This window comes from Canis lupus, chromosome 12 (assembly GCF_048164855.1).
Source record: "Canis lupus baileyi chromosome 12, mCanLup2.hap1, whole genome shotgun sequence".
In the NCBI taxonomy this organism is placed as follows: domain Eukaryota; kingdom Metazoa; phylum Chordata; class Mammalia; order Carnivora; family Canidae; genus Canis; species Canis lupus.
Window position 1 is genome coordinate 8,918,777 of NC_132849.1, and position 15,513 is coordinate 8,934,289.

Sequence of the window (15,513 nt, forward strand, 5' to 3'; positions counted from 1 at the left end):
AAATAGGAATAATGGTGTCTCTTTTATGTATGGAATGGGAAGAACTTGATTACTTGGGTTTGAGCAATGTTTAATATATATATAGGCTTTCCTAGTAAGTTATAATATTCAAGGATAGGAGGCATTTTTCTTTTATATTCTTGATGGCATATAGCACAGTATTGGAGTCACACTAGGAGCTATATTAATTATGAATTGACTTCATGAGAATTAAATATTTTATTTATTCATCCTTTTGATTTACAAAATTATTCTTGCTTGCTGTAACAAAGTAAAGTGCAAGAGCATATTCAATTATTCTTTTTTTCTTGGCATACTGTTGTTAATTATTTGGTATGTATCTTTCTAGATTCTTTTCCTAAGACTCTTCAGCTCACACACTCATATGTCTGCTGGTACTTACACATACATTCACCTGGTTTTTATTTTCTTCTTCATCTGTTTTTAACCCAATAGGGATAATACCATACATATTATTCTATATATAGCTCTTAAAAACTAATTTAAGTTTTCCCAAAACTGGCTGTATACTATTTCATTGGATGAAAGTACCATAATTTATATCCAATTCTTTCCTTTTATTTTATTTATTTATTTTGCCAGTACAAACAATGCCAAAATAAAAAATTTAAATATACATTTTGGCCACTTGTAGGCATTAAATCTTAGCTAATTCTAGTTCTAGCCTTTATGGGTTGAGTCTGCTGGAAAATTATGTTGGATTCCAAAGATAGACTTGGCTCTTAGCGACTTATCAAGGCTTCTTCAACTCTCTCATAATCCTCAAATGAGTAAGGCTTACTCAACAGCTGCCACCAGCCCCAGTTTCCTCAAATGGATCATCTTTTGGGCCTTAGCAGACCTGACCATGAACACATTGAGTGCTGGCTCCAATAACCTCCCCCTCTCTTCCACAGATGCTCAGGCCCAGGGCAGGGTTCTGTCTCTAACCATACATAGACAATTTTAGCAACAGCTTGTCTGGCATCTGTTTTACCGGGTTCTTAATCTCAGCACCATTAGTAATTGACACCATAAATAAGATCACCGGTGAGTGCCTGGAATCTTGGGATGGGCCAGGAATTTGACCTGGAGATTCTGGGGGATCTGACAAGAGCAGTCTTGTGGTAAATTAATATCTGTGGCAAAAAAAAGGGTGACTCTAGCACATAGCTGAGTGGACACGCAGGTTTCCCATCCTGGAAGTACTCCATAAATAAGATAAAGTTTCCTGACCTATCTCTGGGATTATTTGTAGTCATGGTTACAGCATGTGGTAGCTACAAGTCCTTTCTGTGACTAGGGGTGTGGGGCTTCAGACTTCAGGCCAGAGATTGCAAACTGCTGGTATTTTGTTCTTAAACACATAAGAGGCTAAATATTTTAAAAATAATTTGAGGGACGCCTGGGTGGCTCAGCGAGAGCACCTGCCTTCGGCCCAGGGTGTGATCCCAGGGTCCTGGGATGGAGTCCTGTATCAGGCTCCCTGCATGGAGCCTGCTTCTCCCTCTGCCTGTGTCTCTGCCTCTCTCTCTCTGTCTCTCATGAATAAATAAATAAAATCTTAAAAAAATTAATTTGAACTGGGTGACAGACATAAAGGAGGGCACAAGATGAGATGAACATGTATTATACTACATGTTGGCAAATTGAATTTAAATAAAATATATAAAAATAATTTGCCAACATTTAAAAATGGGGAGATTTTACATAAAAGTCTAGATTTTTTGGTATCTCTTAGGAAAAAAGCAAAGGAAGACTTGTAAACATTGAGGCCTCAGTTTCATGTGGGTGCCAAGTAGGGTTACCATCTTCAGAGGGGTCATAAGCAAGGTCTATATCCAGTCTGCTACATTGGTATTTGAGTCCATAACTTCTGGCCTCTGGCTTGGTTGTGATGGCATTTGTAGCTCAGAAATTCTGTTGCTACTTATTGCTAAGCAGAAGAGCTTACTACTCACACAGTATGAATGTAGTGGCAAATGTCAAAGCTCCCAACTCTCAAATATTTCTTCTTTCATTTATGTAGAGGGCAAAAATGTCAACATTAAGATTCACTTGCAGCAGTTAATTGTCACTTGATGACAATTAACAGCATTTGTCCTTACAGAACCGTTATTCCCATCCCCTAGATAAACTGAGGCACTGAGAGGTTAAGTAAATGCCAAGATAACAGAGGTAGTAGGTTGTTAAGTTAGTATTTGAACTCAGGCAGTCACTCTTCAGAAGCTGTGCTGGGAATCACTCCATCAGTCCCTTCCAAAGATGAAAATGCCTCCAGGTGAAGGGAGATTTGGTGTGCTCATCAGTGGATACCAAAGGATAGTTAGTTGACAGCCATGTTCTTAGCTTATAAGTCCAATGAGGGCATAGAATGGCCCTGAAGAAGGGTGGATGAGGAAGTGAGAAGAATATTCCATTTGCAGATTGGCCCTACATAGAAAGAAGGGCATGTGAAGGGCCCTGATATTAGGATGAGATTTGAAGAACAGTGTTGATATGAGATATAGGGACTTTTGATAAAGAGCAAAATGTATATCCTGAAGACCCAGAGGAACCAAGGTTTACCAACATGATCGAGGGACTTTTAGGTGAACTATGGGGGTGAAGTTGGGGTCAACATAAGAGTGGACGTTGAAGCTGTGAAAAAGATAGAGCTCCTTTTGCTAGAACATACTCAATTCTTTGATGAATGCTTAAAAGATAAGTACAGATATGAGAGGGAGGAAAACATATCAGTTTCTGACAAATTCGCATTTTCCTCACCAAGGAGAGGTGTCTGAATATTGTGAAGTGCAGAACAGTATCATTAAAAGGGAACTGAAGGGCAACCTAGGTGGGAAGACAGAATGAGAGTCCCAGTGAGAAAGTAGGTATGGCTCAGTGGGAGGCACATGAATTTTGGAATGGGACATACTTGGGTTTGGCTCCTGACTTGGCCTGCCTCTGGTTGTGTAACCTTGGTCAACTTTCTTCTCTGAACTTCTGTTTTTATGGTTGGGATTAAATGAGGTATGTGTGTTAAATGCCTGGCACATGGCAGACCCTCAGCACATAGCTGAATGGATACGCAGGTTTCCTAGACTGGGGGTGCTCCATAAGTAAGATAAAGTTTCCCAATCTGTCTCTGGGACTATTTGTAGTCATGGTTACAGTATTTGGTAGCTGTAAGAACTTTCTGTGACTAAGGAGGTGGGGCTTCAGACTTTGGTAAATTCAATTCTTTAAGTCCAGAGGAATAACACCCTGGGTATTGAAAAAATTTACATATGAGATGAAGCAACTGTCATTGGTAATGGTTAAGAGATCACAGATATTGAGATAAGTCCTAGAAAAATTAGAGAAGGGCAAATGTCATTATGTTGAAAGGGGAATTGAAAGGAAGAGGGTTTTAATGGTATGCATTTGCTGTCTAACCCAGGCAAAATTTTGTCATATGTTAATAAGCAGATGGTTTGAGAGAAAGGCAACAAATGGTTTAGAGAAGACAACAGATGGTAGAAAAGACAGCAATGATTACCAGGAGTTAGTCAGGATTGTTAAGAAAAGGATTATTCCAAGTAAATACCATTTTAACTTTTTATCAAAATTACTAATTTATTAGGAGAATGCTATAGATTAGATAATCACACTATTGATTTAACTTTTGACAAGGATTTCAAGATACTTTGTGAACAAGATGGTGAGACTTGGATCAAATGACAACACAGTCCAAATGTGTAGAACTCAAACACTGTGAATAGTATATTGCTCTCAAGTTTTGAGGGAACCCCCCAGAGCCACACCACAGGGTCCTTTAGTTAGTCTTCTCTTCATTGACAGTAAGTAGGTTGAAAATAGATTACATGTCAGAAAAATTTGTAGTTCATATAAAAACAGAGAGGAAAATGCAGTGAATGAGAGAATCAAGAATCAAAAATAATTGCCAATCTTCAAAATGGACTAATAATGAAAATTCAGAATTAAAGTAAAAAACTTAATAATATATATATTTAAATTAAAACTTAATTAAGTAAATTACTTAATTTATTATTTACTTAATTAATTATTAATTAATAAAAAGGTATACTTTTTTAAATTAAAAACTTAATAAAAATATATATCCAGTCTTCAGAATGGGCCAATAAATGAAAATCAGTAAACTCATTAGAAGTGCTTGTTTATTTTTACATTTAAACTCCAAAGTTTTCTGTTCTTCAAAGTATAGGGTGGGGGAGAACTATGTTGAAAGAAGCAATATGCAAAAAAATTTGTTTCTCTCCTTTTCAGAGCTGTTGACTCAAATTTCAACATAAGTCAAAGTATGTTGTGACTCCTTAAGTAGCAGATTCAATTGAAGGCTGATGCATCTAGAGCAAGTGAGATAAGATATTGGACTCCAGTCAGACTCTGGTAGGGGTAATTGCAGAAGTATTAGTGATGGAGGTACTGCTAGTGGTGATGGTAGCTATATTTACCTAGCACTCTCTCCATACCTGGCACTGTGGTTTTTACATAAATGGACTAGCCTAATATACATAGCAATATTAGGTGAATGGCTCAAATAACTCTAAAATCTTAGTTACTTAACATAATTAAATTATTCTTGCCTATGTCTCACAGGGACAGGGGAGAGATGAAGGTGAGGGGATATAGTCATGCAGAGACTCAAGTTCTTTCTCTTATGCACTCCCTCCCCCCAAATTCTTGTAATTATCCTTGTTAAGCAGGAAGATTTGAAAAAAGAAAGATCACACCAAGAAACTTTTTGTGGGGGAGGAGAATATCTGAAAGTGGTATGTATCACTTCTGCTGATTTTCCATTGCCTAGACCTCAGTCATATGACTTTGCTTAATTGCACAGAAGGCTGGAACATGTACTCCAGCTGTGTGCCCAAGAGGATGAACAGAGCGCAGATACTGGCAAGCCCTACCAGTTTGGATTATTTATTTAAATGTTCAACACACCTGTGAGGTAGATACTATTAACCTCATTTTATTTTATTTAAAAAATTTTTTAATTTAAATTCAACCTGCTAACATATAGTATAATACCCAGTGCTCATGTGCACTTCTTAATGCCCATCACCCAGTTACCCCATCCTTCCACCTCCCCTTCTACAACCCTTGTTTTGTTTCCCAGAGTTAGGAGTGTCTCATGGTTTGTCTCCCTCTCTAATTTTTCTCCACTAAGTTTCCCTCCTTTACCTTATGGTCCCTTTCACTACTTCTTATATTCTACATATGAGTGAAGCCTAATAAAGGTCTTTCTCCAATTGACTTATTTCACTTGGCATAATACCCTCCAGTTCCATCCACATCAAAATAAATGGTAGATATTCATCTTTTATGATGGCTTAGTAATATTCCATTGTGTGTGTATATATATATATATGTATATATATATATATTCCATTTTCTTTATCCATTCATCTGTTGAAGGACATTATGGCTCCTTCCACAGTTTGGCTATTGTGAACATTGCTGCTATGAACATTGGGGTGCAGATATCCTGTCATTTCACTAATTAACCTCATTTTATTTTTTATTTTTATTTTTAAAAAAAGATTTTATTTATTTATTCATGAGAGACAAGGAGAGAGAGGAGAAACATAGGCTGACAGAAAAATAAGCTTCCTGCAGGGATCCCAATGTGGCACTTGATCCCAGGACCCAGGGATCATGACCTGAGCTGAAGGCAGACACCCAATCACTGAGCCATCCAGGCATCCCAATTAACCTAATTTTAAAGAAGAAACAGGGCAGCCAGGGTGGCTCAGCGGTTTAGCGCTGCCTTCAGCCCAGGGCGTGATCCTGGAGTCCCTGGATCGAGTCCCACATCGGGTTCTCTGCATGGAGCCTGCTTCTCCCTCTGCCTGTGTCTCTGCGTCCCTCTCTCTCTGTCTCTCATGTGAATAAATAAATAAAATCTTAAAAAAAATAAAGAAGAAACAGATTCAGTGGTGGCACCTTTCAGATCTGTGTGTTACTCTTAAAGAAGAACAATGGCAAATTACATATTTCAAAGAAATGGGACTGACCTCTTTATAGACGTCCTGTGAGTTTAACAGAATTGCTTATATGTAACTTAGCAAGGAGAAGACAAACAGTTGCTAGGATAAGTATCTTCAAATAGTTGAAGAGCTGATTTGGACTTGAAGTAGAAGAAATGGTTTTTTGAAAGTTGGATTCATTTCTATAAAGCCATGATTTCTGTCTAAGAGTAATCTGTCCCTGGAGAGTTCCTGTGGAGGCAGGAGGTGTAACTTTGAAGACTATTATTGAAGTGACTCCCAGATTGGGTAGAAACTTTGGTTCTTATGATTTTGTGGGGGGGAAAAAAGGACACTGTGCTTATTTAAAATTTTTGCCCTGGGCTTTCACTTTTTTACTTGGCATCATGGACGGAAACAAGCTCCTACAAATTTACCATGCAAACACAGTAAAATTTCTTTAATTTAGATTAACTGACCAGGGCGTGTATGTGTGAATTTGCGGGGGTGGTGGTGAAGAGCAAGTAGGATATAAGAAGGCTGGTCTGAATTAGGTTTCAAGAATGAATAAAATAGTATTTTAAGAAATTGGGTTTTATTCTATTATTTTTAAGTTGATTAAATCTGACCTCATTATATATCTGTTTTTGGTGAATAAGCTAGCTTATTCAGTGTGTTTCTTTTTTGAGAAATAAATCAATGCTTCTAAATGAGTAAATAGTTTTTATTTTTCATTCAAGTGGGTTAATAACAGATTCCCTCATATTCTTGTCCCCCCCCCCCCCCCACTAATTGGTTTAGACTGTCTTTCTTAATATGTACTAGAAATGCAAACTAAGTTTCAGGCCCTTTTCTAAACAATAAAAACTCTGAATTGGGAATATTTGAGTGAATGAGAAGTGTATATTACAATTAATTTCTGTTCATTAAAGTAAATCTTTGAAGAATTTCTCCTACAAACTCATTTAGGTAAGAACAACAAAGTAAAACAGAATTTACTTTGAAAACATTACTTTATTTGGATTCATGTAGAGTTAGGGCTAGGGCTCTTATTCACTCCTTCCTTCCTTTTCTGCTTTGCCCACCATTGCTTGTTTGACTGTGTGTGTGTGTGTGTGTGTGTGTGTGTGTGTGTGATTTTTCCCTTCTCCCTCACATGAATGGAAGCAGTGACTATATATTGTGGTATCTAGAGCCTAAGAAAATTTGAGAGTGTGTTTGTTGACGATCCAGTCATATTAGAGGAGAGCAGAAGGCATGGACTGAAGTTCCAGCTGCACTTTCATAAGCTACGGAAATCTGGGCAAGTGGTTTAATCTTTGTGAATCTCAATGTTCACATTTTAAAACTGGGAATTAATAAGATCACCCAACTTATTTTCACCCACTTGTTAGAGTAATAGGTCAACATTGTAATGCATATGAACACTCTTTGTAAGTAAGAGGTTGCTTTCTCTCTCATCCTCATGTCCTTCATTTGTTCTTTTCCCCCTTCTTTTATTTAAAAATTATTTCATGGACCCTTATAGCCAACTGATATTTAACTTTTTTGTGTTTATTTCCCAAATGACCCTTAAGGTATGGAAAGAATTATGTCTCCATGGCTGAGTGAATCTTCTCTCCTGGGCTCAGGAGTTGAGTTGAGCAGCAACGGAGGCATCCTGTGGAAATGTTTTGCTTCCTTAGAGACAGCACAAAGGCATTTTCAAGCAGATAGATCCTCTGTGTCCAGAATGAGGCAAAGTTGCAAATTCTACCAGAAAGCTATCTTGATCTTTGAGAAAGCAGTGGCTCAAAATAACTTCTTTCACATTCCAGGAAGATATTGGGCTAATTGAACTTCTTAATTGAATTCCTTGCAGGTAAGAGTCAAGGGTGGATCTGGCATTGGCACCAACTCAACATGAAGTTTGTTGTGACCATGAAAATGTACCTCACAACCTTTCAAATACAGGGAGAATAATTGACCAAGGGCCTAAATGCTGTACCCTGAAATCTACTGCCTTGTTCACATTGATGCCACACCTCCCATGAGCTGCTGCCACCAGTGACTGAATGTGGCTAGGACACTAAGGCAAGCCTATTTCTGGAAGATGTGGGACTTTGCTGACAAATGACGCTGGCTGGCTCAAGGACTCCCCAGTTGTCTTATAGGATCTTCCTTAGATGGTACAGGAGCCTAGGACACTCCCTCTCAACTTTCTCTCACTCTCCCTTTCTCTTAGAATTAGATTCACTTCCTGGTCTGAGGGCTTCCTTGTCTGACAGCTCTTCCATCTTTTTTTTTTTTTTTTTTTTTTTTCCGGCTCCTTTTCCCTTTTACTTACACAGGCAATTTCCCTAATAAAAATCTTTGAACATTTGGTACCAGCTTGGCTTCTGTTTTTCAGAGAACCCAGAATAACATACTTGGCAGATCCTTTAAACCTTTCTGTTTCAATTTTTATATCCTACAAACTGAGTGAGCCAGGGGACAGAGAGAAGTCTAGAAAAGTGGAAGGGAAAGACTTAGTGTCTATCACGTGCCAGCACTATCATGCGTTATTATTGTACATAATTGCCACATCAACTTCAATATGGCAGGTAGCATTGCTATTTTAGAGAAGAAGCTGAGGATCACAGAAATTAACTCATTAGCCTTAGATTACTGCAGAGTCCAGACTTGAATCCAGATCTCTTCTGACGTCAAGGTTTATGTCTTCACCACTTCTCCTTTTCTAGCTGCTTAATAGTGGGGAATCACATGAGATAATGGATGTGAAAGTACTCCAAAGCTGTAAACAAGTGTTACTCCAAAGCCAGAGATTATGGTTTCTTTGGCTGCAGTCAGGATCACTATGTAATATGCTGGGCCAGCACAAATTGAAAATGTGGGGCTCCTTGTTCAAAATTTATTGAGAATTTTAAGATGGCACAGAGGGATATTAAAGCAAGTGTGGGCCCTTCTGATTGCGGGACCTATGAAGCCAGCCCTGGTAACAGATGAACTGTCAATATAGCCACAATGAAATTGAGCTTGTAGGAAATTTTCTAGAAGAATCAATCAAAAATTTAATTGTTCAGAGAGATTATGTAGAAAAGAAAGCCCCAGATAGATCTCTGGGACTCTCAATGCCACAGAAATGATCTCTGGCTATCTTTACTGGTCACATACATTTCAAACAAAAACAGAGTTCTGAGCCAAAAGGATTCAGTAATGTTAATGACAACATGTGGGCCAGAGGATAGGATGTGCCTGTAGCTTACTGGCTCCAGTGTTTTTGGTACTGGATGCCTAGGCTTCTTCTGATGACATCCAGGGGCCTCTGCTCCAAGCCTTAGCTCATGGAAAATCAGCAAGCCCTGCCACCTCCCCTACTGAGCTATATAAAAGCCATGACTGCTAAATGAGTTCTGGATTTGGTTTTGAGGGCAGTCTGCTTTCTTGAGGGCAGAGCTGCTTTCTTTAAGTGTGGGGCAAATCCTAATTCTGGTCTAGCAGAAACTTACACCCACTTTGCTTAACGGAATGGGTGGCACCATGATTCTGCAGATATTTTAGATTCAAGCAGCCTCATTAAGGATGGCTGGATGTAATATGATTATGAAGCTTTAAGGTAAGAAAAAACGAGCATGATTTCTCCTGTGGCTGGGGGCATCACTGATTGGGTCAAGTATCCGTTATCAGGGAAAACCTACACGAACCTCTTCATAAAGCAGTATGAGAAATATATACACATTATCCTGGCCCTTGGTGAAGCCAGTTTCCAGTGAACATACGGATCCTCTTAGACTGGGCAGGGAAATCCATCAGCATTGTCCTCATTCCTGCTTGAGCCTGACCTTCCACTTTGAGCTTTTGACATGGTTAATAAGAGCTACTCTATCATTTCATGGCATAAAAGCTGGTGACAGCCTGGAGGAAAACAGTCATGAATCTTAGAGTTATTGAATGGTGGAGACCTTAGTTGTCTACCCCTGTGCCTTTGGGCAACCCAGCACCAGCCTCTTCTCTCACCACCTCCCAATTTGTTCTTTGTGCTCTTGCCATACTGTTTGATTCTTTTTTACTTCTGTGGAGTTCATTTGAGCTGGAATGCCCTTGTTTGCTTTGTCCACAAGGAGAACTCCTACTTCTTCAAGATGTTGCTCAAAATTTCAATTTTGCTCCATTCTGTGGGCTCCCATTCCCCTCTCTTAGTACTCACTGACATATGGTCACTATTCATTTGCACATTGCCTTCCCAACTAGACAGTGTATAGCTAAAGAACTGGAATTGTTCTTGGTCTGTATAAGCTTGAGGACTACAATGTCCAAACTGTAGTAAATTTTCATTAAGTGCTTGATGAACAAGAAGGAAATGAGTGAATTATCCCATATCCAGAGTGTGTTTCCCAGCATTCTGCCACAGAACCAAACTGCTTCCTACTCCTACTTTCTCTTACTTTGGTTTCAGAGAAAATGTAGACATTATTTCTATATAACAAATTATAGACCATCCTGTATAACAAATTGTAGACCATCCTCAGCCTTCACCATTCATAGAGAAACAATTATTGTCTCTTTAATAAAGTCATGCTAGCTTTGATTTTTCAACCACTTGGTTACATCCAGTGCTTTTTTTTTTTAACTTTTTATTTATTTATGATAGTCACAGAGAGAGAGAGAGAGAGAGAGAGGCAGAGACATAGGCTCCATGCACCGGGAGCCCGACGTGGGATTCGATCCCGGGTCTCCAGGATCGCGCCCTGGGCCAAAGGCAGGCGCCAAACCGCTGCGCCACCCAGGGATCCCGCATCCAGTGCTTTTCCCATAAACTTCTATAGGATGAGTCATACCAATAATAGGGTTCTTTCTTTCACTTTAGTCCTTAATATTCAGGATACCAGGATGCAGTCAGCATGGCTTGACAGGGCAAGGAGTGTCTGGCTCTATAAATTCTCCTGGGTATTATGTAATTTAGTGTTGACTTTGAAAAAATTTTCCCCCAAAATCAAAGGGGATCTATGTCTTTAAAACTAGGATAAGGTGAATCAGTGTTATCAAATAATATGATAGTATAATAGTCTAAAAGAGTTATAATTATAATTATTATAATAGTTAAGATATTAGTTATAAATATTAAAATATTAAATATAAAATGGATATGTTTAAATATAAAATAAACAAAATATTAAATAATTATAATAGTTTATAGAGTATCAGTTATAGATTATAATAGTTTATTATAACAAATAATACCTATTATAATAGATTACAATAGTTTATAATAGATTATAAATAGGTTGTAAAGGTTTATGTATTTCCAGAGGCCCATCTTACAGTTCTTATATCATCCACTTTTTAGACCCAGAAATGTTCAGAGTCCATTCTATTCCACTTTCTGTGCTGAGGATCAGAGGAAAGTCATTTTATAAGAGGTAGATGCTAGCACATCACCTACATATCATTTAAGATTCCAGAGGAACATTAAAGATAATATGTAAAACTATGACTGGGCTTGTAACAAATGGGAAAAAGATTGTTGTTGGTTTTTTTTAAAAAGGTTTTATTTATTTATTTGACAGAAAAAGAGAACAAGCCGGGAGAGTGGCAGGCAGAGGTAGAAGGAGAAGTAGGATCCCTGCAGAGCAGAGACCCTGATGTGGGGTTTGATGCCAGGACCCTTGGGTTATGACCTGAGGTGAAAGCAGATGCTTAACCACTGAGCCACCGAGGTGCCCCCAGGAAATGTTTTCAAAGCCAGAAGCATTTTATTAATATGGATATTCTGAGTGGAGAAATAGAAGATTATGATAGAAACAAAGCAGGAAAAAAACCCTACATATGACTAAGAAAACATAGATGTCCACTTCTCCAGGCTGTAAGTGTCTTCAGCTTATAATATCTGCAGTTTATAATATCTCCTGCTTCCTATGTCCTGGGCACTGCACAATGGAATAAAGCTTAGCTCTTTGAGTATCTGTATTTGTGAGTAGGCAGGCTTTGGTTTGTTCCCATGGTAACAATTATATGGCAAGTGGGCAAGATCTAGTTCTTTATGTCTTTACTCCATGAATCAGAAAGGAGGCTGCTATGATCCCATGGAGGGAAGCCTCTGCAGGGATATACGAGCTCCCTTCATTCCTGAATGGTTGCCCTCTCAGTGGGTGATTTCTGTGCAGTATAGCAAGCAAGGCTCTGGGAGAGAGCAACAGTACATCATTATTCCCCTGGGAGAATTTCAAAGATAAGCTGGGACATACCAGTGGCAGCAGTCACATGGGCTTCTGGTGAGAGGCTAAAGATCTGTCCTGAGGCTGATCTGGGGGAGAATGGAAGCAGGACTGTATATAGAAGACTCAGATTTGTTTAGATCTGTCCTGACTTTAAATCTCTTGTCTCATTTTTAGACTATGTGTCAGATCACATTGTCAGATTTTTAGTTCAAAATTTGTGGTTATGACAAACATGGATAATTGCATCTACTCCTCAGACAATTGCTTGCTTCTCCCTGAGGGATATCTTTGAAATTCGGTATTTGAGAGGAATAGCACAGTAGGTCTCTAACACTGCAGAGAAGCATTTCCAAACTCCTTTCTAAGAAACTATTAATAAATGTTTTTTTTTTTTAAATCAGAGAGTGGTTTAATAAATATTGGGAACATCTTTACTCAGGGACTTCTCAGAGCCTAACATGAGCTGTAACTAAGACAAGGTGTATGGTATTTTTTTCCAAGCATATTGTTCTGGACATCTGTTGGTACAATCATTCAAAAGAACACGCTTTAGAAAAGATAGTTTGGAAATAGAATGTTCTTATAATTTGTCATCCAAGACAGGAGAATCCTGAGAGAAAGGGCACTATTATATCTGCAGAGCAAGTGTAAACTAGGACTGTCTGAGGTAAACCTCTTGCAGAATAGGTTGACTGAGATGGCTCTGAGTTTTGGCATTTTCCTAAAGAGGAGGTGGTATTGATAGAGACAGTTGCCGGTGATGCAGGGGGCATCAACAGCAAATTCATAGTTGACTTAGGGATTCTCGGTGCATAGTGAGGGAGGAGGACTTTGGAAGGCTCCTTGGCAGGGCTGTGAACAGTAGCCACCAGTAATGTTGGTGGGAAATGTATTGCTATCTTTGGGCCAGGACTTTCTGCCACTCACCTCACCTTACCCAAGTCCTGTATTTCAGTGGAGTAATGTGCTCACCAGTGGCATCAGGTCTCTGCCTAAGTGCCCATGACTCCTACTTGTAAAATGGCCAATTGCAAAAACAAACAAGCAGCCTCAAGGACCCTGGGAAAAGAGGATGCCATTTCACCCAGGATCTGCCAAATAAAACAGTCTGGGAAAAACAAAATAAATAACTTTCTTAGGCCTAATGAGAAACAGCAAGTGTTTCTAATTCAGGCTTCCTCTGGGCCTCCTCTCTCTGATGTGCCATTGGAACCTGGTCTTGCAGAAGTTGATGCTCTTTGCCCAGCTGATTGGGCCTCCTTCACAGTTGGCTTAGTTGTCCTGGGTTTCCTCTGAATAGCTGCATGCATTCCATGTAGCATAATGACCATTTCCTTCTCCTGACATCAAACAATTTTTCAAGTATTTCATCAGTTAAGATTTCTGATTGACTCTAATCCTGGAGCCTCAACCAGAGGAAGAGTAGTAGAAGACCATCTCAGCCTCCCTCTCTCCCTGGATCAGAAGTAGGCAAGTTCTGTGTCATTCATTAATTCTCTATTTAAACACACACACACACACACACACACACACACACACACACACACAGTATAAGCTTTAAAGCAGGGAGTAAATGAAATGATTAATTTTTTTATTTTTTTTAATTTTTATTTTTTATAAATTTATTTTTTATTGGGGTTCAATTTGCCAACATATAGAATAACACCCAGTGTGAAATGATTAAATTAAAAATTCTGAATAACCCTCAAGCTGTAGCTGAAGGACTGGATTGAAAGGTACAATTCTGGGGCAGGGAGTCCAGTAGTGAGATTTTTGCAGGAGTCCATCTCCAAATGTGCTAAAGGCTGAGAGATCCCAGATCTTCTAGCATTCAGAGTGATCCTCCTCTTTCTCTCAAAGCTAGAGAGAAAGGATCAAAATTGGCATCGTGTAACAAAGGTTTATGTTTGCATATAGATTAAAAATGCTCTCACAATTATTCAATGTGATCTTCACAGCTATCTTGCGAATCTGAAGTGTAGGGGACTGTATTTCCACTGCAGAAATAGGGAAACTCTTCTGATGGCTGATAATAGAGCCAGAGCTAGAATCTAGGTCTCCTCACTTCCAGTGCTAGCAGTTATTTTTGGGTTCATGGTGTGAATTTGGAAGGGGAGCATGGTGGGCATATCTCAACACTCCTTGATGCGAAAATGTGTGTTCTCCAAGGCAGGAAGGCACAGGCTGCTGTTGCCTTAAAAGGACAAGTTTAGCCACTATATTGTGTTGAATAGCATTCCCCAAATTCATGTCACTCTTGGAACCTTAGCATGTAAACTTGTTTGGAAATAGAGTTTTTGCAGATATACTTAGTAAGTTAAGATGAGGCCATCCTGGAGTAGGGCAGGTCCTAAGTATGACTAGTGCTTTCATGAGAAGAAAAGACAGAGACACACCAAGGAGAAGGCCATGTGACAATGGAGGTACAGATAGGAGCAATGTATCAACAAGTCAAGAAATGCCAAGGACCACTGACAACCACTGAAAGCAAAGAGTGAGGCAAGAAACAGACTTTCCCCCAGAGCCCTTCAGAAGGAAACAGCCTGGCTGATATCTTGATTTTAAGCTTCTAACCTCCAGAATTGTGAGAAAATAAATTTCTTTTGTGTTAAGCCATTTTGCTTGTGGTGCTTTGCTATAGCAACCCTAGGAAACTAATATAGCTAAGCTCTAGAAAAGTGCTGTCCAATGGAAATATGTGACGCACATGTACAATTTTAAATATTTTAGTCACTGCATAAAAAGTTTAAGCGATAAATTATTTTCAATAATATATTTTATTTTACTTTGAGAGAGAGAGAGAGAGAGAGAGTAGAGGAGCAGAGAGAGAAAGAGAGGGAGAGGGAGAGAAAGAATCTTAAGTAGGCTATATGCCTAGCATGAAGCCCAACTTGAGGCTCAATCTCATGACCCTAAGATCGTGACCTGAACTGAAATCAAGAGTTGGACACTTCTGACTGAGCCCCTCAGGGGCCCCTCAATAATATTTTATTTAACCCAAGTTTCAAGTATGCAAGATGAGTGAATTTTAGAAATTGGCTGCACAACATTGTGCCTATGGTTATCAATGCTGTAGTATATGTACTTACAATTTTTGTTAAGAGGGTAGATCTCATGTCAAGTGTTTTTATCATAAAAAAAAAAACAACAGCAAAAAACCAAAGGGGCATGAGGCAACTTATGGAGATGATGAATATGTTTGTTACATTGATTGTGGTGAGGATGATATATGTGTATGCCTATGCCCAAACTCTTCAAATTGAACACTTTAAATATGTGCAGTTTTTGTATGTCAATTATACATTAATAAAACTGTAAAAAACAGGCTAAAAATAAAAACAAAA